The sequence below is a fragment of the Panthera tigris genome, chromosome D2, assembly GCF_018350195.1.
Source record: "Panthera tigris isolate Pti1 chromosome D2, P.tigris_Pti1_mat1.1, whole genome shotgun sequence".
In the NCBI taxonomy this organism is placed as follows: Eukaryota; Metazoa; Chordata; class Mammalia; order Carnivora; family Felidae; genus Panthera; species Panthera tigris.
The window spans coordinates 41602677-41630461 of record NC_056670.1 but is presented as its reverse complement, the minus strand read 5'-3'; the positions used below and the strand labels follow the sequence as shown (position 1 = coordinate 41630461).

At 41.3% G+C, this 27785-nt stretch overlaps 1 long non-coding RNA gene and 1 pseudogene across 1 annotated transcript; both read right to left on the bottom strand.

Moving 5' to 3' along the window:
• Nucleotides 1-210: 210 nt before the first annotated feature.
• LOC122231728 lies at nucleotides 211-13952 on the bottom strand. The gene is made up of 3 exons (XR_006208966.1): nucleotides 13843-13952; nucleotides 1550-1665; nucleotides 211-298 (listed from the first exon to the last, which is right to left on the bottom strand). It is a non-coding gene; the product is annotated as an uncharacterized LOC122231728 (long non-coding RNA).
• Nucleotides 11609-12836, bottom strand: LOC102968617 (annotated as a pseudogene).
• Nucleotides 13953-27785: the final 13833 nt, after the last annotated feature.

The following is a 27785-nucleotide window of genomic DNA, read 5'->3' as shown; positions in this document are numbered from 1 at the left end:
TTTCATGGCCTTTAGCTCACACCTTTTGATTCTTCTATTAGGTTAATGTATGAGTCCACTCAAAATCTGTGCATGTGGTCCCATTTATTACATTAAAACAAATACGCAGATGTTCTCTATTAACCAAAGACCTTTTGGTGTGTAGACAATTTTAGTAATGTTTAGAGACCACTTGAAAGCTACTAACAATATTAGGCATTTCTGGTCATTCAAAAAGTTTCTAAGTAATTGACACCAACTAGAGTTCTAGACTTCAGCCAAGTGACTAGGTCCACTTCCATTCTTCTCTCTCCCCTCCCTTTATGGAAGCAAAAGAAATATAATTAACATAACCCATATTTTCATTTTTTATATAAATTATGTATATGTAGTAATTCAGCACCCTACTTGCTTTGTACACCATCCCTCTGATGCACCTGTCCTACTACATTGCCTTCAGGACCCTTGCTGAAGTATAATCCATGGAAACACTGGCATCACCTGGGAGATTGTTAGACATACTGAATCTCAAATCTAGGTCAGAAAAGCATAGCCTTTCTTACAAACTCTGCAGAAATCCTCTTATATCTTGTCCAGAATCATATCATATGGCCACCTCGGCACAAAGGTACACTATTGGAAGGTCTAGTTTGGGCATTCCAGGCTATAAAAGATGATCCAAGAGAGAGATTTAGAGTGGGCATTAAATGAACTAAACTCATGGAATCTGCCACAGTTATTTCCTCCTTTTGAAAATGAAGAAATTGAATTCAGAGAATCTGTGGCTCTCCTGAGGTTCGACATGAGGCATTTGGGGATCAGAAATTAAATTCAGGTTCACCATCCGACAGCATCGTAGTTGCCTCTGATTTTCTTGCATGTTGGTAATGAAAACCACCTGTGAATAAGCTTGGCAAAGAAAAATGAAACTTTTTTCAAACATTCCAAAATTATTTTTTTCTTTTTCACCATTGCTTCCTATTCAAAACCTAGTGAGAAGCTTACTTGAAAAGAACTTTTATTTTTCTTAGCCCTTTTCTTCCTGTTCCTGCCACTCACTAGCTTGTTATGTGCTGGCATGCAGAAGGTCAGATTGGAAAGCTCTTTGCAGCTGTACTGAGCTAGGGAGATGCTGACTGGCATCAAACAAAGACAGGACTGATGAACTCGTCAGATGCCCTTGTATTATAGAGAGTGAGGAATGGATTTTCTGTAATGCTATTAAAGCATGAAAATCAGCTGCTCAGGGGAATAAATGGTAACTTGCTGTCTTTCACAAAATAGATAACTCTTTGGGAAGCTCATAACTTTATTGTATGTTACGATGGGGTGAGGAGGGGTGTGTGTGTGCAAGTGTATGTGTGTATGTGTTGTAGTTGTGGAGGAGGACACAGCTCATTATTTCCACAAATATGAAAAACTGTGTTGTCTTAGTGTTGTCAGAAGGGAAAAAAAAAACGTGCTTCTAAAAATGCCTGTCACACATGTTTTTCTATGAAGCCGGAATTTCCAGTATATTCTACTTGTCTTTGGCTCATCTTTCTCTGAGAACGTCCACTGAATCACTTACCCAATAGAGGAGGAGAGTGAGGGACTTAATAGTGACCTCAAATTCTTGACAGCTTGTCAAACAGAGAATGGTGCCTGGCTTCTGTCATTATGTCAGGTAGACCTGATTTCTTCCCCCTGCCCCAAGAAATAAGGGAAAATTGCACATATTTAAAATCCTTCCTTCGTATATGTAGAGACAATTATGTTTTACAATGCTTCAGCCCCCAGTGATACTGATGGTCTTTATATTGGCATTTCTGATAACATTAGTTAGTAGTCCCATGACACATTTTATGAACTAAAATGGCATGGGTGAAAGATGACACATTGTGTGTTATATCCTCCTTTAGGAAATTTATCAAGTATATTCATATGCAAACTGCTGTGCTGTAAGAGAATCCATTTAGTTTTGTTTAGCTCAATAATTCCCACACTTACTTGGATTTGTATGCCATTGTACATAGCACTTGTTTAATGTAGGAAACAAGCTGTGTGAGACACTCTCCGTATATGTGCTCAGGGGGTGGAGGAAACCTGGTTTGTAACTCCAGCTCTGAACTTGTAGGTTAGAAGGGAAGTAGCCTAGCCTCTGCTTTTCTCTTAGCATTGTTGGATCAAAAACGAATTAATTTTCTTCATATTAAAAAACTGAAAATTTTTTAGCCTAGGAGACTGATTCATCAATTAGATGGTGGTAGAGATCGAGGAATGACTTAGAGTTAAGTTATTGATTTGCAATGGCATATCTTAATTTTAGTTGTCAAAACTTTTTCTCCCCAATCCAGGGCATGTTTCCCTCAGTGTTAGAGACTGGGTTAGGAGGCTTAATGTCGCTGACTGAAATAAAATGAAAGCACAGTTGCAGGGAAGTGTCAGGGACATTTCACTGAGGCAACACTCAAACAGGCCATGTGAATCAACTCCATTCCAAACAGCGCCATTTTAATGATTGGGATAAAACTGTTCTTTCATGCAGTGCTTATTTGTTTGTTTATTTTGTGCTTAAAGGTATAGGAAAGCAGAGAGAATAATAGAAATCACCTTTAGTTCCTCCCTTTGGAAACTAATTTTAACATTTTGCTATTTTTGTGTGAGATATGAATCCACACATTTATATGAAATTATATATAACGGTATATATTTTAATGAAACCTCATAGGTAAAGGCAAAGTTTTAATTCTTGTCCCCAGACCATTTGTCTCTCTCCCTCCTTAGACATACCTACCAACCTGAAGTTGGCTTCACACATTTCCTGTGAATGTTTGAGACTTGAATATTATATTTACCAGGGTTCTGTTTCTCTCTCCCTCCCTCCCTTTCTCTCTCCTACCCTTTCCCCCTCCTACCCTTTCCCCCTCCTTCTCCCTCTCTATATATAGATATATATACATCTGGCTGGGTATCATAGTCTAGCCAAGTTGACACATAAAATTAATCAGCACATATGCTGTATAATTTTATATTTGGAAAGAATTAATATATAAATTGCTTTCTGTATTTCTATTTTTAAATTTCCCAGAAATTATTTTTTATGCAACTTGTATTTTTAAAAAAAAATTTTTTTAACGTTTATTTTTGAGACAGAGACAGAGCATGAACGGGGCGGCGGGGGGGTGGCAGAGAGAGAGGGAGACACAGAATCCGAAGCAGGCTCCAGGCTCTGAGCCATCAGCCCAGAGCCCGATGAGGGGCTCGAACTCACAGACCGCGAGATCATGACCTGAGTTGAAGTCGGACGCTTAACCGACTGAGCCACCCAGGCGCCCCATGCAACTTGTATTTTTTAACTTAACATTAGGTTTTTAAGTTCTTTCCATACTGCTGTATATAAATCAAATCCATTCATTTTAAATGCTATATGATATTTCAGCATATAAATAGTCCACAGTTTATTTATTTTATTGATGGACATTTAACTGCAATTGAATTTTTTATTGTTACCCTGATACAACAAACATTCCTGACACGTCTGCTATCATTCACGTACAAGAATTTCTCAAAAGCATATACCAGTTGTAGGATTGAAGGGTTACCTTGAAGATGCAGTCAAGATTTTTTCACTTTGGTGATTTGGTTTCCTCCTTTTAATTTCACATGCTGAGCTTCTTCAAGTAATATGAAAAAAATCTATATGATGTTTGTCTTTTTACATTGAAATTTAAGCATTCTCTATATCTTCTCAATAACTGTTGTATATGTTATAAATACCTTCTTCAAATATAATTGTTTATGATGCCTTTGTTAAAAGGAAGATTTTTTTTGTTTTATCATATTTTTCTTCAAGGTTGTGTGTGTGTGTGTGTGTGTGTGTGTGTGTGTGTGTGTGTTTCTTGTAGGATACAAAAATGTTCTATACATTCTAAGAGTTTCAAAAGGTTTTATTTTTGGTTGTCATGAAAAATCAAGTTTTTGCATTGTATTTTGGAGTTAATCTGTTTAGAATTTACTTGTAAAAGGATATTTTAAAGGAGAAATGTCTTTATACACTTTTCTGATTTTATAAGCACCCACAGTATTTTTTATACTGGTTGAGATACTCTTATCAAGATAAGTGAGTCTATAATCAGCCAACTTATCAGAAGATGTGTAAGAGTAGGCTCCCAAGGAAAGTAATTTATAATTCTAGGAGGACAAACATATTTTTATACAAGAAACATTCTGACACATAGTTTATTACAGTAAATATTCATAATGGTAAAGTCAGAATTCATCAGTCCTTGGCATTTTAAAAATGAATTTTTTGATATTAGGAAAGTACTTTGCCTCTTTTAAGAAGTAGGCTTAAGCAGAAACTAAATTTTATTGTAACAAGTTATAGTATATTTCATGGTAACTGGTGTGGAAATGATTACTGATATTCTTATCTACTCAGGCAGAGGCTAATACTTAACCCAGGGCTTTACATTCTCTACAGTGTTACAGCCTTTCAAGGCTCCTAATATCAAAACTTTTGCTCTCTGCTCAACCAGGTTTTAATTAGTACTGAATTTAAAATATTGAAGTTTGTATTTTTCATGTAATTACTTCATCTGAAATTTATTTTTAATCTATGGTATAAAATAAAAGGCATTTAATTTTTTTGTCATCATCATCATCATCATTTGTGGTGTGAATGTGTGATGCCATTTGTCTACATCCCCTCTGGTTTTTCAATATTCCATTTCCCCCAAGATTTAAGTTTCCATTTAAATCTGAGAATTATTCTAACATTTGTTAAAAACAGCAGGACAGACTTTATTGAATAGAAGGGGGAATTGACTGTTGTTGTAGGGGAGAGAGACTGAACTCAATTCCGTATACAACAGAGAACAGTAGAAATTTATAGCCAGGGAACAGAGAGAAAGGGAGAGAATGGAACATTAGTAAGAATAACTTGGTTAGGGGGTGTCTGGCTGGCTTAGTCAGTGGAGCATGTGAATCTTGGTCTCAGGGTGATGAGTTCAAGCCCCACGTTGGGCATAGAGATTACTTAAAAAAAAAAAAAAAAGAGCAACTTGTTTAGGTATTAAGGGTGGGAGGGAAGAAGAATTTGGTTAGACATTAATGTTGTAGGAACAGCAGTGGGATTAACTATCAAGGGTGAGGAGATGCTCCATAACTGGCCGTGCAAGATCTTTGCTAAAATGGCTCAGCAGTCTGAAGAAGAGGGTATCAGCGGCCTGATGAAGAGGGTTCAAAGGAGTCTGGCTAAATACTGGTCAAAGGGTCTTTGTCACCCCAAACCAACTTCTCATACATGTGTGCCTGTTTCTGGGCCGTGTTATGGTATTGATCTTTGTTGTGGACTGAGTTGTGTACCCCCCCCCCCCCAACAAATTCATATGTTGAAGTCCTAGCTCCCTATGCCACGGGATGGAGATTGGGAGAAAAGAAAAGTGTGGTCATACAGGTGAGCCCTAATCCAAAAGAACTGATATCCTTATAAGAAGAGGAAGAGTCACCAGAACTCTTGGTTCCCCACCACCCCCTTTCCATGTTTTTGACAGAGGAAAGGCCATGTAAAGCTATATTAAGTAGACAGTTCTCTTCCAGCTGGAAGGATTGCTCTCACCAGGAATTAAATTGGTTGGCACCCTGGTCTGGGACTTCTAACTCCAAAACTGTGAGAAAATAAAATCTCTTGTGTAAGCCATCCAACCTATGGTATTTTTTTATGGTAGCTCTAGCAGACTAATACAATCTCTTTTTTGTTTGCTGTGTTAACACCCAATTGTCTTAATTACCATGCTAATAATTGTGAAGGAAGACCCCATTCTGTTCCTTTCTTTTTAGATTATCTATTTTTTTCTCCTTATTGGTATAAATTGATTTTAACATAAGTTTGTCTACAATCCCATCAAAATGTTTGTTGGAATTCTATTGGTGTTAGAGATTACTGTGCGAAGAATTAAAATTTTCGGATATTGATTTTTCCTACTTAGGAAAACAGTGAATCTACCTATTTATTCAGATATTCTTTCCTATTACGTTTTATAACACATATACATTTATTTCTTGATATCTTAGAGTTTTTTGCAATTGTAAGTGGTATATTTTTCTCCGTTACATTCTGTAGTTGTTATTTGATAATGCTGATATGATGTCCCTTTTATTTAACACTTCCGTGTCTGTCTTACAAATCAAGGTCATGCTCTTTCATAATCACAGTGAAATTGAAAGTTTACAAATTTTACATTGGTGGATACTATTATGATTTCCTATTGATCTTGCTCAAATCTTACCAGCTGTCCTAATAATACACTTTATAGTCAAAGATGGGGGAAGATTAATTTTTTTCTGGTCCTACACTCATTCCAGAAGCACACATTGCATTTAGTATTTAGTTGTCATATTCCTTTTGATTTGTTTAATCTAGAACAGGTCCTTAATTTTTCCTTGATTTTCATGAGGTTGGCATTTTTAAAAGTTCAAGCCATTTATTTTCTGGAACATCTTTCGTTTTCATTTTGTGATTTTGTCATGACTAGGTTAAAATTACACAGTTTTGGCAGGAACATCATAGTGGTGATGTAGTGAGTATACTTTTCAGTATGTCATACCAGTGAGGACGTGCTGTCAACTTGTCCCACTACTGAACATAACTTAGATACCTGATTAGTGTGCATGTCTGCTAGATTTCTTACTGTAAGAATAGTATCTTTTTTCCTTTGATAATTAATAAGCTTTGAAATGATGTAAATATTCTAATCCTAATCACTTCCACCCACGGATTTTAGAATTTATTCATGATTCATGCCTAAGTTAATTATATTATTGTTATGAAATGATGATTTTCTAGTGTCATCGTTTCCTCTACATTTATTCGTTGGCATTCTAGTGAAAGGAATAGATCTCCCTTCTATTTAATTCATTTCTGTTTTTCTGTATTTATTTGCTTATATCACCACAGACTGCTGGATTGTTTTATCTAATGAGTAAGAATCTATAACTGTTACTCTAATCGTCACATTTTTACTGGTTTGTCCAGTGGGCGCCCCTTCACTCTGGCTTCTGTTGTTATGTTGACACACCCCTCTGTTCTCTGAGCATTTCCTTACTTTATGGCACAAGGTGTTTCAGATTCATCCATGAGTTTCCAGCCCAGTCTGAAAGCAACCATTTTTAGTGAGGATTGCAGGGTCCGTATATTGCAGAATGGCATTTAGAAACTAAGAACTGGGTGCTAAATATACTCATTACTGTTAGGGTGTCCTTGCTGCTAAACCGTCTTTAGTATGGAGAAATGGTAAATACATAAACCCATGCGCAAATACACTTTTCTATTTCCATACATGTTAGCTATCTATATTAAATTTCTAAATATTTACCTCCATTTCTAATACAACATTATAGGTCTAATTTTTTAATATATTAAAATATATTAATATATTAATTTAATTAAAATATATTTAATATAAAATTAATTTAATTAAAATATATTAATTTTTTAAAATATATTTATTGTCAAATTGGTTTCCATACAATACCCAGTGCTCATCCCAAAAGATGCCCTCTTCAATACCCATCACCCACCCTCCCCTCCCTCCCACCCCCCATCTGCCCTCAGTTCTCAGTTTTTAAGAGTCTCTTATGCTTTGGCTCTCTCCCACTCTAACCTCTCTCTTTTTTTTTTTTTTTTTCCTTCCCCTCCCCCATTGGTTCCTGTTAAGTTTCCACTTTTCCCTATTTGTCAATGCCTCCTTTTCCTCTCATTATGACACTCTGATAGCTTGATTATTAGCCATTCTGGTATTTTTCTATAGGTCTCTGAGTCTGTTAATTTTTTTCTTTTCCTTTTTCCTCTCTTTATATTGAATGGTTTCTGTTAATTTATCTTCAAGTTCAATAACTCTTCTTTTTTTGGCATCTCCATTTTGTTGCTGAACCACTAGGAATTTTAAAGTTTATTTTATTATGCTTCTCAAATATGGCTCTTTTTTTGTAGTTGTGAAATTGTGTCTTTCTTTTGTATTCGAAAGTGGTTGCCCTTACATCTCGGAAATGGTTATGGTAGCTTCACTATAGACTTTGATAATACCAACAATCGTGTCCTTTCAGGGTTTGCACCTGCTGAGTGTCAGGTCTTGGTTCTTCTTTTCGTGGTAATTTTAGATTATGTCTTGGACATTTTGAATATGCTGTGAGATCCCGAGTCCTTTAAAAATCTTTTGGAGGGGCACATGGGTGGCTCAGTTAAGCTTCCAACTTTGGCTCAGGTGATAATCTCGGGCTTCATGAATTCAAGCCCTGTGTCAGGCTGTGTGCTGACCACTCAAAGCCTCGAGCCTGCTTAGGATTTGGTGTCTCCTTCTCTCTCTGCCCCTCCCTCGCTAGTACTCTGTCTCTGTCTCTGTCTCCCTCAAAAATAAATAAAAACTTTAAAAAATTAAAAAATCTTCTTGAGAATACTGATTCTGGTTTGAGGTCAACAGATTGTCAATCTGGAGATGTCAGTGTCCCAAGTTCTGACCCACCAGTATTGGTAGAAGGGGATAGTGTTACATAGGTCAAAGGGTATCCAGCGATTTGTTAGCTGATAGGAACCAGGACAGCCCCACTCAGAAATGATTCACTTAGGTTCTAAGGGCTGAGCTATTCTTTCCTTGTGCTGATTGGCTTGATCCAGGCAGAGAAGGTCTGACTAGAACAGCTTGACTTAGGGTCTCACAGTCTAGGCATGTATCTCAGGAGTTGAGAACCCACAGCCTATGGTCTTCTCATCGGTGGATGCTGGAATGGACACCATAAGAAGGGATAGCTACTCCTGTGCATATGTTCAGCAAGCCTCTTCTGCACCAGCTTGCTGATGCCTTGCTTCCCTCCTTGACTTGTTTTGCTTCCCCTCCCCCCTCACTCCTCACCCTCACTGGTCTTGCCTTCCCATTGCTTGCCATTCTACTACATTAACATGATCTTTTCTGACTCAGTTTTCTAAAATGTATTATAAATTCTTACAACGGTTATGAACAAACAGCCTTTGCCATCGTTTTTGTCTATTTCATCTGTGTAGCAAGATCTACTCATAAAACAATGGCTTTGAAATGATGCTTTGTATATTCTTACATGAAATGGTTTTCAAATCAACTTTAAGGTAAAATTTACATAAAATAAAGGCATCCATTTATATACAGTTCTGTATATACAGTATACAGTTCTGTAGGTTTTGACAAGTGTACATACTCAAGTACCCACCAATGTAATTAAGATATAACCGTTGCTATTATCCTAGAAGGGGATCAGTGACATCCCAGGTGGCTTCAGAAGGGAAGAGGCTGAGGAATCTCATGACCCTGTGCTGCTTGACCTCCCTTCCCACCTTAGCACTTGCCCTGCTGTGGCCATCCTGGCACCTCTTCATTCCCCTCTCCAGACACTGCCTGTCCCAGATGGCTCTGCCAAGAGCCCCGTCCCTCCATAAGTTCCAAGTTGCTTGAGTGGCCTGGCTTTGCGTTGTCTACCCTCTCATGACCTCTGGGGGGAAACGACCATCTGATGCACAGACACAGACCGGCAAAGATACCTTGCAGGGCCGGTGGCCAGGGAGTGTGCAGACCCTGCTGGTGCCAAACCTGCCCACTTGGGCATCAGGGGTCTTGAACATTCGCCACTCAGTGCAGGGCCCATCCAGTGCCAGACACCTGTGAGAGCCGGAAGTTGGCAGCACTGGTGAGTTCAGCGGAGGTTGGGCCGCTGACCTTGAGCTTGCCTTTTGGCGCATTTTTGTCATGCCCTTCACTCGTGCGCTTTTCAAGTCGTACGTCCAAGGATGTGTCACAAGCATGCGACAAATCAGTGAGTGCTTGGCCTCTGAGGAGGAGGCAGCTAGGAGGCCTCTGCTGGCTTCTGAACATGTAGTAATAATGTACAAACTGAGCTTCAAGGGCCACTCCTACAGCCGGCTGCACTCCGGCCTGGACATCGCCAGCCCATTCACCCACTCGCCCATTCATCCACTCTGGGGTCATTTGCTGGCCCTGAACCTCTCCTCGGTCTTGTTCACAAGCCATTGTTGTACCGAGAGGGCTGTCTTTACCCCTCTGTTTGACATCACCCTTGAAAGGCTGTGTGCCATCCCACAACTCAGAGCCCCTCTTGGGGGAGCCCCCTGCTCCTGTCCTGGCTGGACTCTTTGAAGAAGCTGGTTCCCTCTCTTGGCAACTGCATGATGTTCAGCCCCTTGGGAATGGTGGAGTCTTCCAACAGGGGCCCAGGCAGGCTTCCTCTGCCTTGTGAGCTGCTAGACTTCTTTAGGAGGCGGGCCAGTGCTATCCAGTCACAACCCCCCCCCCCACTTCCTTTACTATAAGAGACGGAGCCCAGGGCTTTAGCAAAGTGCCAGAAAGGCAGAGCACAAGAGGAAGACAACCAGAGAAGTAGCCTTGCCACCACTGCGTCTCATCCCCCACCCCCAGAGCAGTGAGAATGTATCACCAGCATCTAGGCTCCTGCAGACCTCTGGAGTCTTCACTGCCTTTCATGCAGTCTGGGGCCTGTGAAAGGAAACCTCAGTTCAAGCTCCCAGAAGACAACTGAGGTAAGAAATCCCAGGTGTCTCTTAGCTGCTTCCCTGAAGTCCTTGCCATCAGTAGCTCGTTACAGCCAGAGGTGTCCTGCCTGTTTGCAGGAGTGAACCAGATGAAGCAGGTCTCTCTAGCCAGCCACATCCTGATCCCTGCTGTAAAAGAGGCGGAAAGTGCTGGGTGAAAATCAGGCCATTGGCCCAGTTCTCCAGCCTCACTGATGTCAGGAAAAAAGACACAAGGAGAGAAGTTTCCAAAGACACTGTGCAGTGAAAATTCTCCACCCGCAAAATGGAAAAGGTCAATGTCACCAAAGCTTCCTTGCCTGCCAGTGCCGCTTTGTAGGGTCAAGGTGAACTAGCCCTCTCTCCTTCCTTGCCCCACTCCCTCCAAGCTTCCTTGTATAGCCATTGGTGGAGTCCTAGGCTTGAGAAGAAAGCTGAACTCCAGTGGAACCACGAGGTCTTGGAGGAGCAAACTAAAGCCCCTTCAGACTAAAGTGCCACTCAGCCTGCCTGCTCTTTCTCTTGGCCTGTGCAGGGGTCTGCAGGCTCCCAGCCCTCACCCACTTCCTTTGTAGAAGCTGGCCACAACCGTGTTATTGGTTGCCATTGACTGGCCCATGCAACAGGTCCTGTTTGCCTCCCTGCACCTTCCCCACACCAGATATTTATTATGAAATGAGATGTACAGTGCCTACTCCCCTTCTTTTCCCCCCAGTCATAGCTGTAGCATTTTATACTTCTGAATACTCTCACCTGCTAGCATCTCAACCCTCCCCTCCAGGCCTTCCCCCTGCAGAATGGAGTCACCTCTTCCTATGTGTGTGGATTCTCTTCCCTTGTTCTTGTGGACTCCTCCTCCATTCTTTGCCCTCAAGCTCATCCCTTTGCCAGTCACTTCCACTGTTGCAGCCAGCACATGTGACTCAACCAGCCTGCCTGCTTTGTTTTTTTTTTTGTTTTTTTTTGTTTTTGTTTTTGTTTTTTTAAAGACACATTTATTCAGCGTCATGATCAGACTATTACATTTAGCAATCAACAGCATGGGTGCAAAAAAAAAAAAAATCTACATTAAAACCCTTTGTTGGAATGCTTTACACTTTCCACAGAACAGAAACTAAAATAACCTGTTATACAATTAGTCACAAATACAGTCCTCGAGTTTTTTGCCCATACACATGAGTATTGTCTAAAACATGTCTTCTTTGTAGCAGCTAGGCCCTGCCACCACTGTGCTTGGCTGAGTTCACAAATCTGTTGTAACCTGTAGCTTCCCTGTCACTTCTCTGGCTCTCCTCTCCTGCTAAGCTTTGTTTCCTGGCAGTAATTAAAACCTTCTGCCACTGCCATAGCTACTGCTGCTGCTGGAACCGCCATAGCCACCTTGGTTTCGTGGTTTGGCAAAGTATTGGCCTCTACCACCATAGGGGCCAGAGCTTCTGCCTCCAAAATTTCCTCCTTTCATGGGTCCAAAATTTGAAGATTGATTGTTGTAATTGCCGAAATCATTATAGCTTCCACCACCTCCAAAGTTGCTTCTATCGTTACCAAATCCGTTATAGCCATCCCCACTGCCACCATATCCACCACCACCTCGTCTGCCGCCAAAGCCACCTCGACCACTGAAGTTTCCTCCATGGCCAAAGTTGTCATTCCCACCAAAACCACCTCCACGACCACCACCGAAGTTCCCAGAACCACTTCGACCTCTTTGGCTGGAAGAAGCACTAGCCATCTCTTGCTAAGATAAAGCTTTCCTTACTTCACAGTTGTGGCTGTTCACAGTATGGTATTTTTGAATGACAATCTTGTCTACAGAGTCATGGTCATCAAAGGTCACAAAAGCAAAGCCTCTCTTTTTGCCACTGCCTCGGTCAGTCACGATTTCAATCACTTCAATTTTCCCATACTGTTCAAAATAATCTCTTAGATGATGTTCTTTAGTGTCTTCTTTAATGCCACCGACAAAAATCTTTTTCACAGTTAAGTGGGCACCAGGTCTTTGAGAATCTTCTCTCGAGACAGCCCTCTTTGGTTCCACAACTCTTCCATGCACCTTGTGTGGCCTTGCATTCATGGCTGCATCCACCTCTTCCACAGTGGCATAGGTGACAAACCCAAAGCCTCTGGAGCGCTTGGTGTTTGGATCTCTCATTACCACACAGTCCGTAAGCATTCCCCATTGCTCAAAATGGCTCCTCAGACTCTCATCAGTTGTTTCAAAGCTCAAACCTCCAATGAAAAGCTTCCACAGCTGTTCAGGCTCTTTGGGAGACTCTGACTTAGACATGACGGCGGTGGGAGGGGAGACTTTCACGATGCTTACTCGGCGGCATCCACGGGCAGAAAGGCAGCCTGCCTGCTTTGTACCTGGGTGGAGCTAATCTGGACACCACGTCCCTATCCCAGGCTTTCATCTTCAGGTCTCCCCCAGACTCAGAGATAAGCTTCCTCCTGCTTGTCCAGGCACATTGCAGTATGCAGCAGATATCCCCAGCCTACCTACATTTATGGTTAGCAGCTTCACTCCAACTCACAACCTCCTCTTTGGCCCATGGGTCACCTCTCAACCCCCATTTTGGGCCCCTGCTGAGCAGTAGCCAGGAGCTGCTCTCCTCAGTGCCCCGGTACATACTGGCTTCTCTCTCACTGTTACCATAGCCGCTTCCCCTCCAGTAGCCAGCACATCTGCAGACTCAGCATCCAAACCCACCTTTGACTCTGATGAAATTGATATGGACGCCATGACTCCTTCCCTGGCTGCCATCTCCCCATCTTCCCCATCTTCCCCATCTTCCCCATCTTCCCCATCTTCCCCATCTTCCCCATCTTCCCCATCTCCAATGAGAGTTTTCCATTTTCCATTTTTTATGGCCCTTCCTTGTTCCGAGAACATTCCGCCCAGTGGCAGCACTGCTTCAGCTCTGATATTCACCAGTTGACTACACCCTCAGTCAGCGACCCACGTACAAACTTCCACCTTTCCTTTGACGTGGGAGAAATCACACAGCCAACATTTGTTCTCCTGGTGGGCTAGAGCCTAAAGCCACCAACTGCGACAGCTCTCTCCCCTTTGGAATCTTTGCAGCCCCAGCACTGGCTCCAGACTTAGCCTCTCTTGTAGCCCAGCCACCCAGTGGAAGTGTGGCCCTATCAGTTTTTGTCAGTTTGACCTCCCTCCGTTAGATCTTTGGCATCCCTGTCGGTACTCAGCTGGCCTTTTGTGATACCCTGGTGTTGGCGAAGGCCTAACCGAGCACCAAAGTCATGGCCCGGTTGCAGCTGGAGAGGCCAGCTCGATGGAAACAAACCTGTCTTAGGAGACACCTTCCTTCCTGCCAGTGGTCAGGTGCTTGGGTCTTCCTTCTCATCAATCCATGACCATCCAGAGCACTCCTGCTACTACCAGAGGAGACAGCACTGCTGAGAAGAGACATGTGCCAGGAGACAGTTACTCCTTGTGGTCACATCACCTGAGGCCCTTCTGATTAGAACACATCTGTAGGCAGAAGGGCCAATAGCATATCAGTGTTTGGAGATACTTCTGCCTTTTTCCCAGAACATCTTGGGGCTCTCTGACCACTGCATGTGTACTGCAATGCAGGGCCTGGTGCCATACCTGCACTTACAGCCAGTATTGTTTCTGCCTGTAGTCAGAGCCCCTGGGGCCTACCTGTTCAGAGCACAGGTGTTGCAGTATGGGGGGATGGCACCACACCTGGGCTTGAAGCTACTTCTGCTCCCGTCTTCATTCACAGTACCTAAGGCCCACCTGTCCAGAGCACTCACGGTACAGTGGGAATTGACAGATTTGTACCTATGACTGGAGGCCCCTGTATTCCTGTCTCTGTCAGAACACCTGGGGCCCCCTTGTCCGGAGAACAAGTGATATAAGAGGAGGGGCCGATATGATATCTGTGTCTGGAAACACTACCATTCCCACCAATATTTGGAACGTGTGTGGGGTTTGTGTTCAGAGCACACCAAACCCTACAGTTTTAGGGGGACACTTCCAGTCTCACATTCTGTCAGAATGCCAGCGATCCATCCATTCAGGGTACCCCCTTTGACTTTGGGGGAGCCAGCATTACTGAGAAAGTACCTGTGCTTGGAAATACTTTAGGTCAGAGTGACTGTGCCTCTGATATGAGCACAGCAAGCAGTTGTCTTGCTTTTAGGCCACCCATATCACCAGCCCAGGGCTTCACTGGAGACAGCTGTTAGGCCTCCATTCGTATTCCTCTAGTGCAAGATCCGGGATCTCAGCATCTAAGCAGGAAAGGTTTCCTCTAGGAATGGCAGGCCACCACAATACCCCATGAATGGACCTTGCTTTGCTGGTCAGAGGCTCAATATCTTTTGGCTATGTGAAACAAACCTAACCTCTCCTTGTCTTCCTAAAGTAAGCTGGAGGTTGAACACCTCAGAGTGTGTGTATATGCAAGTGTTAGAGGGAATGGAGCAGACGAGGCCAGCCACGTGTCAACACACTAGACTTGAGAAGTTCCGCCAGACTCAAGTAGGAAAGAGCTCTGTACGTATCTTAATCAAGCCCTCCCTGGCTTTGACTGTAAGCCTGGCAGATCCAAGGTCTGGGTCAGAAGCGGCAAGACACCCACTGCTGCCTGTAGCTGTCCCTTTCCCATTTGCCTCAATGAGCTCTTATCTATCCCCAGTTGTAAATACGTAAATCTTTATTAACTTGTCCTCTGTTCACATGTCCTTTGCTCTTTGACTCAACTGGAGAAAGAATTGACTTGTCTGAGTGTTGATGTGCTGAGTCAGAATGAATTGTACGAAATTTCCTGGGCCCATGACTAGGATGCGGAAGCCCTTACACTTTATGACTATGCATGCTGACTTCTGTGGCCTCTGTTTCCAAGTATAGGGATGACAGCACAGGAGGACATGAGTCCAGAGGAGGGAGAGAAGAGGTAGTCACCCTTGACTTTCTCCTCTGACTCTCACCATTCTGACCTCCTCTAGTCCAGACCATTCCTGATGTGGGTTAGGAAACCATAAGTCGCAACTTTAGTCTTTGTAAAATGTTTAAATATATTTATGTTGCCTTTTTACTGGGTTAAGCTTAGATCAATGCCTCCACATTCCCACCTTAGCAAGAGAGAATGGGCTTTGCATCCAGGCTCTTGGGCCTGGAGGGACAGAAGAAGAAAGAGCTCATACCTGTTCTGTAATGATTGAAAAATTTAAGTCTAGGATGTTCCATGTTACCTAGAAGTTATTTTCCATAATATGTCTGAAAATAAGTGGTTAAGGCCTAGCTGGAAAAAAAATAAGAACAAAAATAAAAAACTCAAACACCTGTCTGGCTCTAGTGCAAATCACTAAAATATCAATCTGCAAGAGTTACAATTTCACCCAGTTATAGCTGACCCTAGAGTTAGTCTGTGTCTCCACTGGGGCTAATTTCTGAAAGCACTTCTTTTCTAAGCTATTTCACAACCCATGAGAATCATCCTAAGATGGGGGAAGAGACCAGCACAAGCATTTCCCTTTGCTCCTTCTGAATTATCTTATTAAACATTTCTCCAGTGAAGACTCTACCCCTGACCCTGAGCTGGGCTCTAGTAACATAGACTTGAAACACATCTCTTGCCCCTGAGGAATTTACGATCTAGTAGAGGAGACAGATGAATAACCAAAATTTACAAGTGCAGGCATACACGATAGGTTTATGGGAGCAGGTAAGGAGGACATAAAACTAAGTCTGAGGAGATAAAACAGGAATTGTGCCTTTAAGAAGAGGAAGCAGCCTGGTGGAGAAGGGCTATTTTCCAGGTCAAGGAAAAAGTGTGGAAGGCAGAAAACAAAGGTCAGTCATGAACTCATGGGACACCAGGCAGGTGGTCCAGTGTGGCTGGAGAGAGAAACCAAAGCTGAAAAGTGCAGCTGCAGGGAGAATGGGTGCAGGTGATAGACAAAGTTATATTGCAAGGGGGGAGGAGGGGGAGGTGTCCATGATTCTGAAAGTGTAAGTTATCATGAAAGGGTTGTAAGCAAAACTGTGAAGAGATATCTAGGTTGTAGAAATGTCCCTGCGGCTGGGTGTAAGCATTGAATAGGTGCCAGAACAGGGGCAAGGAAGCACGTGGGAAACTTTGCATTGACTCGAGCAAAGACCAGACAATGAGTTGCTGGTCTAGAGGACATGACAGTGGGTATGGCGAGGATGTAAAATGAGAGGGAGGCTAAGTGGAAGACTACAATAATACAGGCCTGTTCTACCATCTGATTTGGATAAGTGGACAGGAGTAGTTTTGCAAAAACGAAATCAGTTTAATTTTTAATAGTATGAGATGCTTATGGAGGATTCAGGTAATATTGAGAAGGCACTTCATTTGCTCATCAGTTTCCTGTATTTAGCCTCTGGGATGGGATAAGGACTCTTCTAAGGCATAGCATTAATTACAAAAAAGGCCAAACCCCAGCCTTTGTGGAGCCTGCATTCTAGCTGGAGGGGAGAAAATAAACAACAAACATAGTCAGTAAATTATCTGGTAGGTTAGCAGCAGCTAGTGCTATGGAAAGTAGGGCCTTTGTGCCATGGGGCCTGACCCTGGCAGACGTGCCCACTCAGCTGAGTGGGCTCAGCTGAGTGGGCTCTGAGACCAGACGCTGCTGGCTCCCACTGGTTTTTCTGGTCCTCCAGGAAAGCTGCCTACAGTGTTGAAGGGTTATTAGTGAGCTATTTGGAAGTGAGGGCAGGCAGGCAGACGGGAGGAGGCAAGGAGGCCACACTCTCTCCTAGTGCTTTTCACTGACATCACCCAGTAGAATATAATGGTGAAGTTAGACTTCTGAAACTTTGTGTGGAATCACATTATGAATGAGTGGCTAGAGATCCAGGGACCAGGAGCCTGGTGTGGCAGGATGCAGAGAAACTCTCACTGATGGATTTATCCACCCACCTTGGATGATCAAAAGTTTAAAGCTATCAGGTAAACTCCTGTTACTCTGCTGAGCTTCCCTGGGTCCAATTGTGCACGGGACTGTGTACAGCCCTCACAGCAAGCTCTGTGCTTTGGTCGGGTCTTATGTCTCATGACTTCTATACTGGAAAGGAGAGGGAACATGTACTGAAAAAAAATCTGAGCTGCCTTAAAATGGCTCTTAAAGACAGGGTTGAAATTAATTCCAGAAATGCCCTGCACAAAACTCAGAGATGTCGCATAACCTTTTCCAATCTCACCATCTTTGTCTGCAAAATGTAAAACTAGTTCCTGCTTTCCAAAGCAGGCATATTATATGCAAGTGATTTGGGAAATGTAAAATGCAGAAAGCAGAAAATCAGAGAGCCTGAGTTTGAATCCTGCCTTTAGCACTCAATAAACCCTGGTAGAATACTTCATCTTTCTGTAAAATCGAACTAAGACTAATGCGAAATTTCGTTCTTTCTTGTGAAAATTAGATTATTATACATACAACACTAAGAACACTACCTGGCACATAAAAGGTGAGATACAGGCATTTGCCATTTTATTACAAAATGTTAATAAATCATAGAAATTATTAGCATATATTTTATTAATCTATAATCCCTTCAAAATTGATGAGATGACACTATGAGTCTAAGATCCCAGTAAAGATTTAATTGGTCATCTGAGAAAGTTTGTTGGGAAAATAGTTGATCTTTATCGTTTTCTTTTCTATAATTATCAACTCCATTTGGCTCTTCAGGGTACATATTAATATTGTCAAGAGGTAGCAGAGAACTGAATAAGACACTTTGAAATACTTCTCATATGGAGAACTCCACCTCCAGTTGAATTTACACGTGGAAGTGTGAAGAAAGCTGGCCTCCCAGTATGCCTGAAATGGAACCCAGTATCATATCTTGAAGTATCCTAAGTAGAGCACCCACAGGACAGGAAGAAGTTGGAGCAGTGTGAGTGGATTTATTGCTTCTTATCCTGAAGAGGCTTGTTAACAGCTACATGCTTTTCACCGAAAGGTCAAGTGCAGACAGACAGATTTGACAGAAAAGAGTGATTCCACATTAAAAGCCTAGGGGGGAAATGTCTGTCACTTCCCTCAATAGTTGCCAGCAGCTGTCTGGTGCTGCAATGACATGTCTCTGGGCATTTCTGAGTTGAGCTGTAGACTGGGCTCAAGAGGGGCCCTTCTAGGTCAGAGAATGGACAAGGTTAAAGGGAAAGAATTTTGCTTCAATTCAATGAATGGACATGAGATATTCACATTCCACCTCCCTCAGGGATTACTGATACAATGAAGGAAAAAAAATGTAAAAACTGGGCCACCCTGGTGGTGATGGGACATAGGATAGAGTGTTTAGTGGGTGGTAGATGGAATTAACTTTCTGTTCCCTTTTGTAGGAGTTTTTTCCATCATTCCTTTAGAACAGTGAGGTGGTGCTTTCTCTAAGAAGTGTCTCTTCTGAATTACATTGTCAGGTCTAGTTTGTTGAGATAAAGGAACAATATGGTGGCTGGTCCGCAAAGACAGCCTTCCAGTGGACCACACCATCCAGTCTCCATGTTCTATGTAGTCTTTCCCACTTTGTTGATATGGGGTAAGGGAATGAAGCTCTCAGTCAGAAGCTGAAGTAGTCAGGAAATTGAAGCACTAAAACAGAAGACAAAGGTCATATAAGAAAAAGTGTGGGACCGAAAGCTCAGTGGTCTCAGGAAGCCAGATCAATGCACAAGTGTTGGCCTATTGGTTCTAGTGAATCACATGGATATGAGGTTCTGCATCGGGTTCTCAAGATAACAGTATCTGCATTACCTAGGAACTTACTAGACATGCAAGATTTGGGGCTATACCCTAAGCTAACTGAATCACATACTCCAGGGGTGGGGCCAGAGCTTAACAAGCCTTTAAGTGATTCTGATGCTCATTAAAATTTGAGAACCAGTGGCTTAGAAATTTGTTACTCAAAGTGCGATCTGTGGAGTTTGTTAAAAATGCAGACTTGGCCTGAATCAGAATCTGCTTGACAGTATCCGCAGATGAATCCTGTGTACCTAATGTTTGAGAAGCATTGGCTTAGAATGTTCATGTCAGACTATAGGTAGTACCTTCAAGCATGAAGTATTTGCAGAATCAACAATATGGAGAACCTGGATGTATTCCCACCTGAGGAAGTTGTGGCCCTGAACAAAACTGAGCCCTTGTTGAGCTGGTGCTTGAGCCTCCAGCCTAAAAACCTTACCTGGAAAGACCTACAAACCCTGTTCATTCCTAGGCTATAAATCCTACTCGTTCCTAGGATATAAACCTGGCATGGAACACTGGAATGGCCTAAAGACTCCCGAGCACTAATTTCATTCCAGTCAGAGAGAAAAGGCTCCTTGTTGCTAGACTCAGCTATACTCCTGAGGTTGTAGGTGAGTCTTCTTAACAAAGATTCTCCACAAGATCTTTAGGAGTTGACTGAGAGGCTAGCAAGTCAGGGCAATGCCTTTTTTCCCCCTCTTGTGAGCTTTTATCAGTAATGGCAGTCCCTGTTGTGGTGGGAAAAGGGAACAGGAAACTCCCATTTGCTGCACTCTATTATGTGTAAGGAATTATGCTTTCTTTACCTGATTTAATTATAAAGGATTGAAGGGATCTTCCTTGTTCCCACCAGTAGGAGCAGGTTTTCTAGGCTCCCTCATCTTCTGATATGACTTGCAGGTTCTTTTGTCATTAGACAACCCAGGGTGACTACAGTAGCATTCTGCCTACAAGGTAGAGAAGGCTGTGATTTTTGTTTTAAGATGCTTTGTTGTTCTCTCAAGGAATATCTAAAAAAAGAAATCGATATTATCAAGATGCTTCATATTGGTACATTCTGACAACTACATAGACCTCATTTTTAAATTTAAATTTTAGTTAATATACAGTGCAATATTGGTTTCAGGAGTAAATTCAGTGGTTCATCACTTACATACAACACTCAGTGATCATTACCACAGGTACCCTCCTTAATTCCCATCACCCATCTAGCCGATAGACTTTTAAAGGATAACTCTTAAGTTTTTATTTTGGAAAGTAGCACAAGAATAGGAAGAAAGCATTGAGTTTGGAGTTTGGATTAAGGCTTCAAGCCGTGTCCCAATTTCTGAATTTATTAGAAGAGTAACCTTGGTCAAGGTCAAGGTTAACACCCTTGAGCCTGATGTATTTTTATACAAAGTGCCTGAGACCTAATAAACCTTAAAATATTGTTAGCCCTTTTCCTTTACTTTTGTGATCTCCCTATATGTTTGTTTTTTTTTCCCCTCTACAATGGGCCCTGGGGCAGAAGTGTTCTAATAACTTCACCTTGACCTCATTCCTTCACGACAAATTGTTGAGATCAAGTGGACTTAGAACAACAACACTTTCTCTTAATATAGTCTTCCATGGTGTGTAGTGGCACCTATACATTTGCTTATTCTTCATTCATTAGTTTATTCAATTTCTATGGAGTAAGCTGTACTAGACTCAAGGATATAACTGTAAGCAAAAATAGAACCCATGAGCTACAATCAAGAGGATTGGCAGACATTTAGCAAATAATCATGCAACATATATAATTATAAATTTGGATGGATATGGGAAAATGTATAAAATGCTCTAAAGATGAACAACACAGGGATCTGATCTTGTCTGGGCAGTCAGAGAAGGCTAATTTGAAAGAGTGACCTAAGATCTGAAAAATAAAAGAGTAGAATTTAAAAATAATTAGACTCTTAGAAGAAAACAGGCAAAAGTACTTCATGACCTTGGGTGAACAAAATGTTCTTAGATACAAAACCAAACTCATGATTGATAAAAGAAAAAATTCAATAAAATGGATCTTATCAGAATTAAAAAAACCTTTGCTCTTTTAAAGACCCTGTTAAGAGAAAAAAAAAGATAAGTCACAGGCTGCGAAAGATTCTTGCAACATATATCAGATTACGTAAAGAACTCTCAAATCTCAAAAATGAGGCAACAACATGATTTATAAGATAGAAAAGATATTTGATGGTATATTTATATGCCAAAAAAGGTATATAAGTGGCAAATGAGCATATTAAAAGATGCTTGACATCATAAGTCATTAAAGAAATACAAACTAAACCCCAAGTGCTTGTGAGAATACTAGGAATTTGTATGCACAGCCAGAAGGGAAGACCATGTGAAGACAGAGTGACAAGGTGGCCATCTGCAAGCCAAGGAGAGAGCCTTAGGAGAGACCAAACTGAAGACACCTTGATAGTCGACTTCTAGCCTCCAGAAGTGTGAGCAAGTAAATTTCTGTTGTTTAAGCCACCTAATCCATGTACTCTGTTATGGCAGCCCAAGTGAACTAGTCATATTAATAGATATCATGTGTATAAAAATAATACCACAAGAGGTAGAGAAGGGAACTGAACTATATCAGAGTAGCATTTCTTTATATCATTTGAATTGAATTAGTATAAATCTGAAGCTGAGTCTGATAGATGTATATGGTAAATCCTAGAGCAAACACTGAAAAAGAACTGAAAAACTATAATGGTAATAGCAGTAATTAAGTTACACACTACATTAGAAAACTTGATGAAATTGAAATATCAGTAAAGGAGGAATTGAAGAACTAAAATCACATGATTTTTATATATAGAAAAGCCCAAGGAAGCTGCTGAAAAACTTCTAGAATTAAAAAATGAGTTTAGCAAGGTTACATGATGTAAGATTAATACATAAAATCAATTGTCATTTGTATTTCTGTGCATTTGCAATATTCAATCTGAAAATAAGAAAGCAATTACATTTTAAATAGCATCAAAATGTACAAAATACTTAGGATTAAATTAACAAGAGTTGTGCCAAACTTGTACTCTGAACACTACAAGACTTTGAAAGAAATTAAAGAAGGTTTAAGTAAGTGGAAAACATTCATGCTCATGGATTGGAAGACTTAGTATTGTAAGATGGCACTACTCCATCAATCAGTTCACAAATTGAACACAATCTCTAACAGAGTCCCAACTGACTTCTTTGGGTAAATTTAAAAGCTGACTCTAAAATTTTTGAAGACTTGCAAAGGACCCAGAATAACCAAAATAATTATTAAAACTAACAATGAATGGGAAGACTCACACTTCTATTTTTTTATAAAAACATTTTTTTTTATTTTATTTAAAAAATTTTTTAATGTTTGTTTATTTTTGAGAAAGACAGAGACAAGATGCGAGTGGGTTAGGGGCAGAGAGAGAGGGAGACACAGAATCCGAAACAGGCTCCAGGCTCTGAGCTCACACTGCTAGTGGGAATCTTAAAATGATGCAGCTGCTCTGGAAATCAGTCTGGCTATTAACAGTCAATCTGTTAAACATAGAGTATGACCCAGCAAATACACTCCTAGGTTTATACCCAAGATAAAACCTGTGTCCACACAGAATCATTTGCTCATGGCAGCATTGTCCTTAATAGCCCAAAGATGGAAATAGTGCGAATGCCCATCAACTCACAAATGAATAGACAAAATATGCCAATACATACAGTGGGATATTATTTGTCCATAAAAAGGGAATCTAGTAGTCAGTACATGCTACAACATGGATGAACTTTGAAAACATTTTACATGAAAGGAGTAAGTCACAGAAGAGCACATATTATATGATTCTGTTTGTATAACGTCCAGAATAGGGAAATCTATAGATACGTTAAGTAGATTAGTGGTTGCTCAGATCTGGGGTTGTGGGTGGGAGTGAGGGAGGGAGGTTAATAGCTAGAGGGTATCAAATTTGTTTTTGAGGTGATGAAATGTTCTAACATTGAGTGTGGTGATGGTTGCATATATTTGTGAGTATAGTAAAAACCTTTTGATTGTATAGTTTAAGTGGGAAAATTGTATGGTATTTGAATTATATCTCACTCAATCTGTTGAAGAAGGAAGAAGAGGAGGAGAAGGAGGGAGAGAGGAAGAGAAAGAGGACCCAGGGAAAGTCCAGAGCAAAGTCCTGAGAAACACCAGTGTTTAAAGGTCATGTAGTCTGATGTCAAAACATCAAGATAAAATCATAAAACAGAGGTGCCTGGGTGGCTCAGTTGGTCAAGTACCAACTCTTGATTTCAGCTCAGGTCATTATCCCAGGGTTGTGGAATAGAGTCCTGCATCAGGCTCCATGCTGAGCACGGAGCCTACTTAAGATTCTGTCCCTTTATCCCTTTGCCCTTCTCTGCCATGCAGACTCACTCTCTCTCCCTAAAATTAAGTAAGTAAATAAGTAAATAAGTAAATAAGTAAATAAATAAATAAATAAATAAAAGAAACCTTAAAGTAAGTATTAAGTATTGGTCGTGTAGGTCTAATAGCAGCTGTGGAAACTATGTGTAAAGTAATGGGGTTTGGAGGAGGGGTCCTATGATACCCTTACACCTCCCAGGAGGTTATCACATCTAACTGATAATCTGCATATTGGGAAGGCAGGTGGTTCTGGTTTGGGAAGTATGTGGGGAAAAGAGGTAAATTCATAAAAGGCATAATTTGCTTTTCCCTAATTTTAAGACTGGTTCTGTCCATGAGAACCATAGTTACATGACATTTGTTAAACCAAAAGGATCCAGTGGCAGAGTCTAACCCTCAACTTCCCCTTTCTAATCATGGGACTAGGTTAGCTGTGGAAACCATTCGGAGGAGAGAGGATGGATGGGCATGCCATGCGTATTCTTTTCTGGGAATGCCTTTTATCCGATCCTTTCATGGGTGACACTGAAGAAGAGTTACCTATAAAATGTAATATGCTTTAGAGTTAAAAGAGTCCTTAAAGTTCATTTCATTTAGTAGTTTTTAAAATTTTTATTTGCACTGTAGCCCATTTTCAAAAGAAATCTTACATGAGACTCATGAGACCAATAAATATTCCTGGTATCTAAGAAAAGAATACTAACAGGAGGCAGGAAGAAGCTGCTTCTTTTTCAGCAGTGCCCACAGCAGTGTATGGCTGGTGTTCTCCCATGGGCATCTTGGAGGTGAACACACTCTACTCAGAATATGAACAAAGCAGAGACATGGCAAAGTTAACCATATTTAAAACAAAAGTCTTCTCTCTTCAGAGCAGTTCTCAGTCCTGACTGCACATCACCACAGATGGGAATGCTTTTGTTGTGGTTTGTTTAAATTACAGATGTTAGGACTTTTGTTTTTGGAGGTCAACGAACATTGCCAAAATGTTCTAAAAGTGCAACAGTTTACCCAGGGATCAAGATGCACACATGTTTATAACCACCATATTTTTCGTATCTTTAAGGTGTATCTTCTAGTCCCCCAGGTATGCAATTAGAATGTCAAGGGACTTCACTTTAAGTTCCCTTAATCTTGAGTAGGGGACACCGTTTTTCAATATTGTTTTCTCTTAACACACCATAAAGCATGATTTGGTTTATAAAAGTTCAATTAAAAAAAATGTAATGGCCCATGTTACTTGGGATAATGACCTCAGGCCTCTACTTGGCTATAGATTCCTTATAATTTAGAAAGATACCTTAGCATAATCTTTGGAGTACAGTCTCTAGTTATTAGCTGATGGAAGGAAAGGCCATATTAAAGCCAGGCTGGACCTAACATCATAGAAAAAGAAAAACTGGTTACATCCTAAATCTCCCAGATTACAGATGCTCTCAGTAGTGGCCTCTAGGAGTGGACATCTGCATCTCTAAGGCTGCATAGAATTACAGAAAGAACATTGGCTTCTGAGTCAGACTTCCCAACATCCAAGACCTAGACTTGCCATTTACCAGCTCTGTAACCTTGAACAACTTGCCTCAGTTTTTTCTTTTGGGAGATAGTGAAACAAGGTCTTTTTTTACAGGAATGTTGTCGAGATTAAATTAGGGTACCTACCATCTGAGAAATTAAATAAACGATTAGAAAATGTGACTTGACACAATGTGACAAGTGGACAAAATACAAAACAATTGAACACTGACTCAGAAGCTCTTTAGCAACTAGTTCAGGAAGCCAAGCCATAGCCTTCGTAGTCATCTGCCCAGAAGGGTGGGGGCTTGCTGAATGACTCCCTCCTTGTTTCCTCTGCTTCTAACACAGAACCAACTGGAGAAAGCCAAATAAGCTTTCCAATCCAATCCCATAGGATGCACCCCCTTCTAGGTAGCAATCTCCAGTTTCCACACCAATAGCTTTCAATCAGGGCCCACCTGAGACCTTCCCTTTTCCCTCACTGTGAATCTTTCCCACTCCTCTGCCTGCCTTTGAATCTGTACTGACCACAAGAGATGTTGGCTAATTCGCTTTGCTTTAACAAGCTCTGAATAAATAGCCTGGACTTCTTTTCACTTCGGTGGTCATTGTTTATCTCCCTAAGTAGGCAATAAATATTCATTTCTTCCCTTGTGTCCCCCTTTCTCTTCTATCTGTGGGTACTGAAATATCCATATTGATCTTCCCTTTTACTTCAAGGTATCAGTTACAAATACTTCTGAAGGTTGAACAAAGTCTCTCATTTCATCTTAAAGATCTATCTCTAATAATTTCTCATTTTCCAGATATTTCCCAGGACACTGTTTGCTAAAGAATCCCCTGCAAACCTTGGTAATCATGGTTGGAAGGATTGAAGAGACAGGGATGGATGTTGAAGAGAGAGGTCCTTGCCTGAGTAGAGACCAAGTCTCATGTATGTTTTATAAAACAAGCAAATCAACCAACCAACCAACAAAAAATCACCTTGTCTTTGATCAGCATAAAAAGAGGCTTCCAGATAGAGAGGCTGAATTTACTTTTATCTTTCAAATATATGAAAATTGACCTTCCATAAAGCAGCCTTAAAAAGTCTAAGTTAGGGCTGCTGTGAATCTTCTGTTGAGGGGTCTTTCTTCGCTTCCACAATGCAAAAATAACAACTTGGGGGGAAAGCTGTCAGGCAGAACTGAGCTTCTTGGCCTCAGTCTGCTCAGTGTGGCCTGGGTGTTACTTACAGAGGGGTTTTGCGGATATTACAAACACTGGCAGGATTTCTTTGAAATCTTTTGGGCAAAGGAGATGGGGATGCATCATCCCTTTCAGAGCTGAACGGGGGCTGGGAAGAGGAATGACTACTCACAGGGCCCCAAATTATCTTGAAAACAGCTTGCTTGTGTCCCATGATTAAGTTAGTAAGATGTGCACCATATGCTGGCTTGGGCATGCTAATACCCTGATCCACTGAGGATGAAGACACTGACCACTCGGAGTGGAGATGGCTCCCAAACTCGGACTGCTTGTCTGCATTCCTCTGTCTTTGAGGGAGAGGCTCTGTGGTTACCCAGGTGGCCTGACTGCAGAGTTCCCTGTAATTTGGGAAGCAAATGATTCACTTGTCCTGTTAAGCAGCACCAAGGTTGTGTCAATCGATTTTGCGCCTATTTGATTGGAAATTAGACAGTGAGAACCCTTCATTTCAGTATATGCGGTAAAGTCTGAAGGCCATTTTCAAATGGGTGACGTTAGAATCAAGCCTCTTGAAGTAAAGCAAACAGAGAAGGAGTGAACAAAGCAGGTTTTAGAATGGTAAATTGTCTCCTAACCTGGAACTTCTTTCTGCCCCTGCATACCCACAGCATATCACACCTGACCCCAAAGATTCTGCTTTCCCTAGTTAGGCCAGCCTGCCTTAAAACACTGGCTGTCCAAGGAACATATTGGCCCCTCAGATGGATGAGAAGTTCAGGTACAGTTGGATTTTAATTTGATACAGAACTCTAGTTCTTTTCATCCAGTTCTGTGTCATTGGCTGTCATTGTTTCAGAGAGAAGAGTGCCTTCCCTACCATTTTTGCTGTTTTTTTCAGAATTATCACAATGGAGGAGGCAGACTAGAGTGCCTTTATGGACTGAATGTTTGTGTCCACCCCCAAATTCAGATGGAGAAGCCCTATCCTCATGTGACAGTATTTGAAGGTGGGACTTTTGGAAGATAGCTAGGCTTACATGAGATCAATGAGAGTGAGGCTTCCATGATGGGATTAGTGTCCTTATGAGAGGAAAAGAGACCAGAGCTCTCTCTCTCTTGGACTTTGCCACATGAGGACAGGGAAATAGCCCTCTGCAAGCCAGGAAAAGGGTTCTCCCAGGAATTGAATCTGCTTAGCCCCATGGTCTTGGACTTTCAGCCTCTAGAACTGTGAGGAATAGATGTCCATTGTTTAAGCCACCTGATCTATGGTATTGTGTTATAGCAGCCTGAGCTGATGAATACAAGCAGTTATTCCAAAAGCTACTTATTCTAATTTATTCACTGTATGATTCATTATTTCAGTCATTCATTCAAAGATCCTTTGCA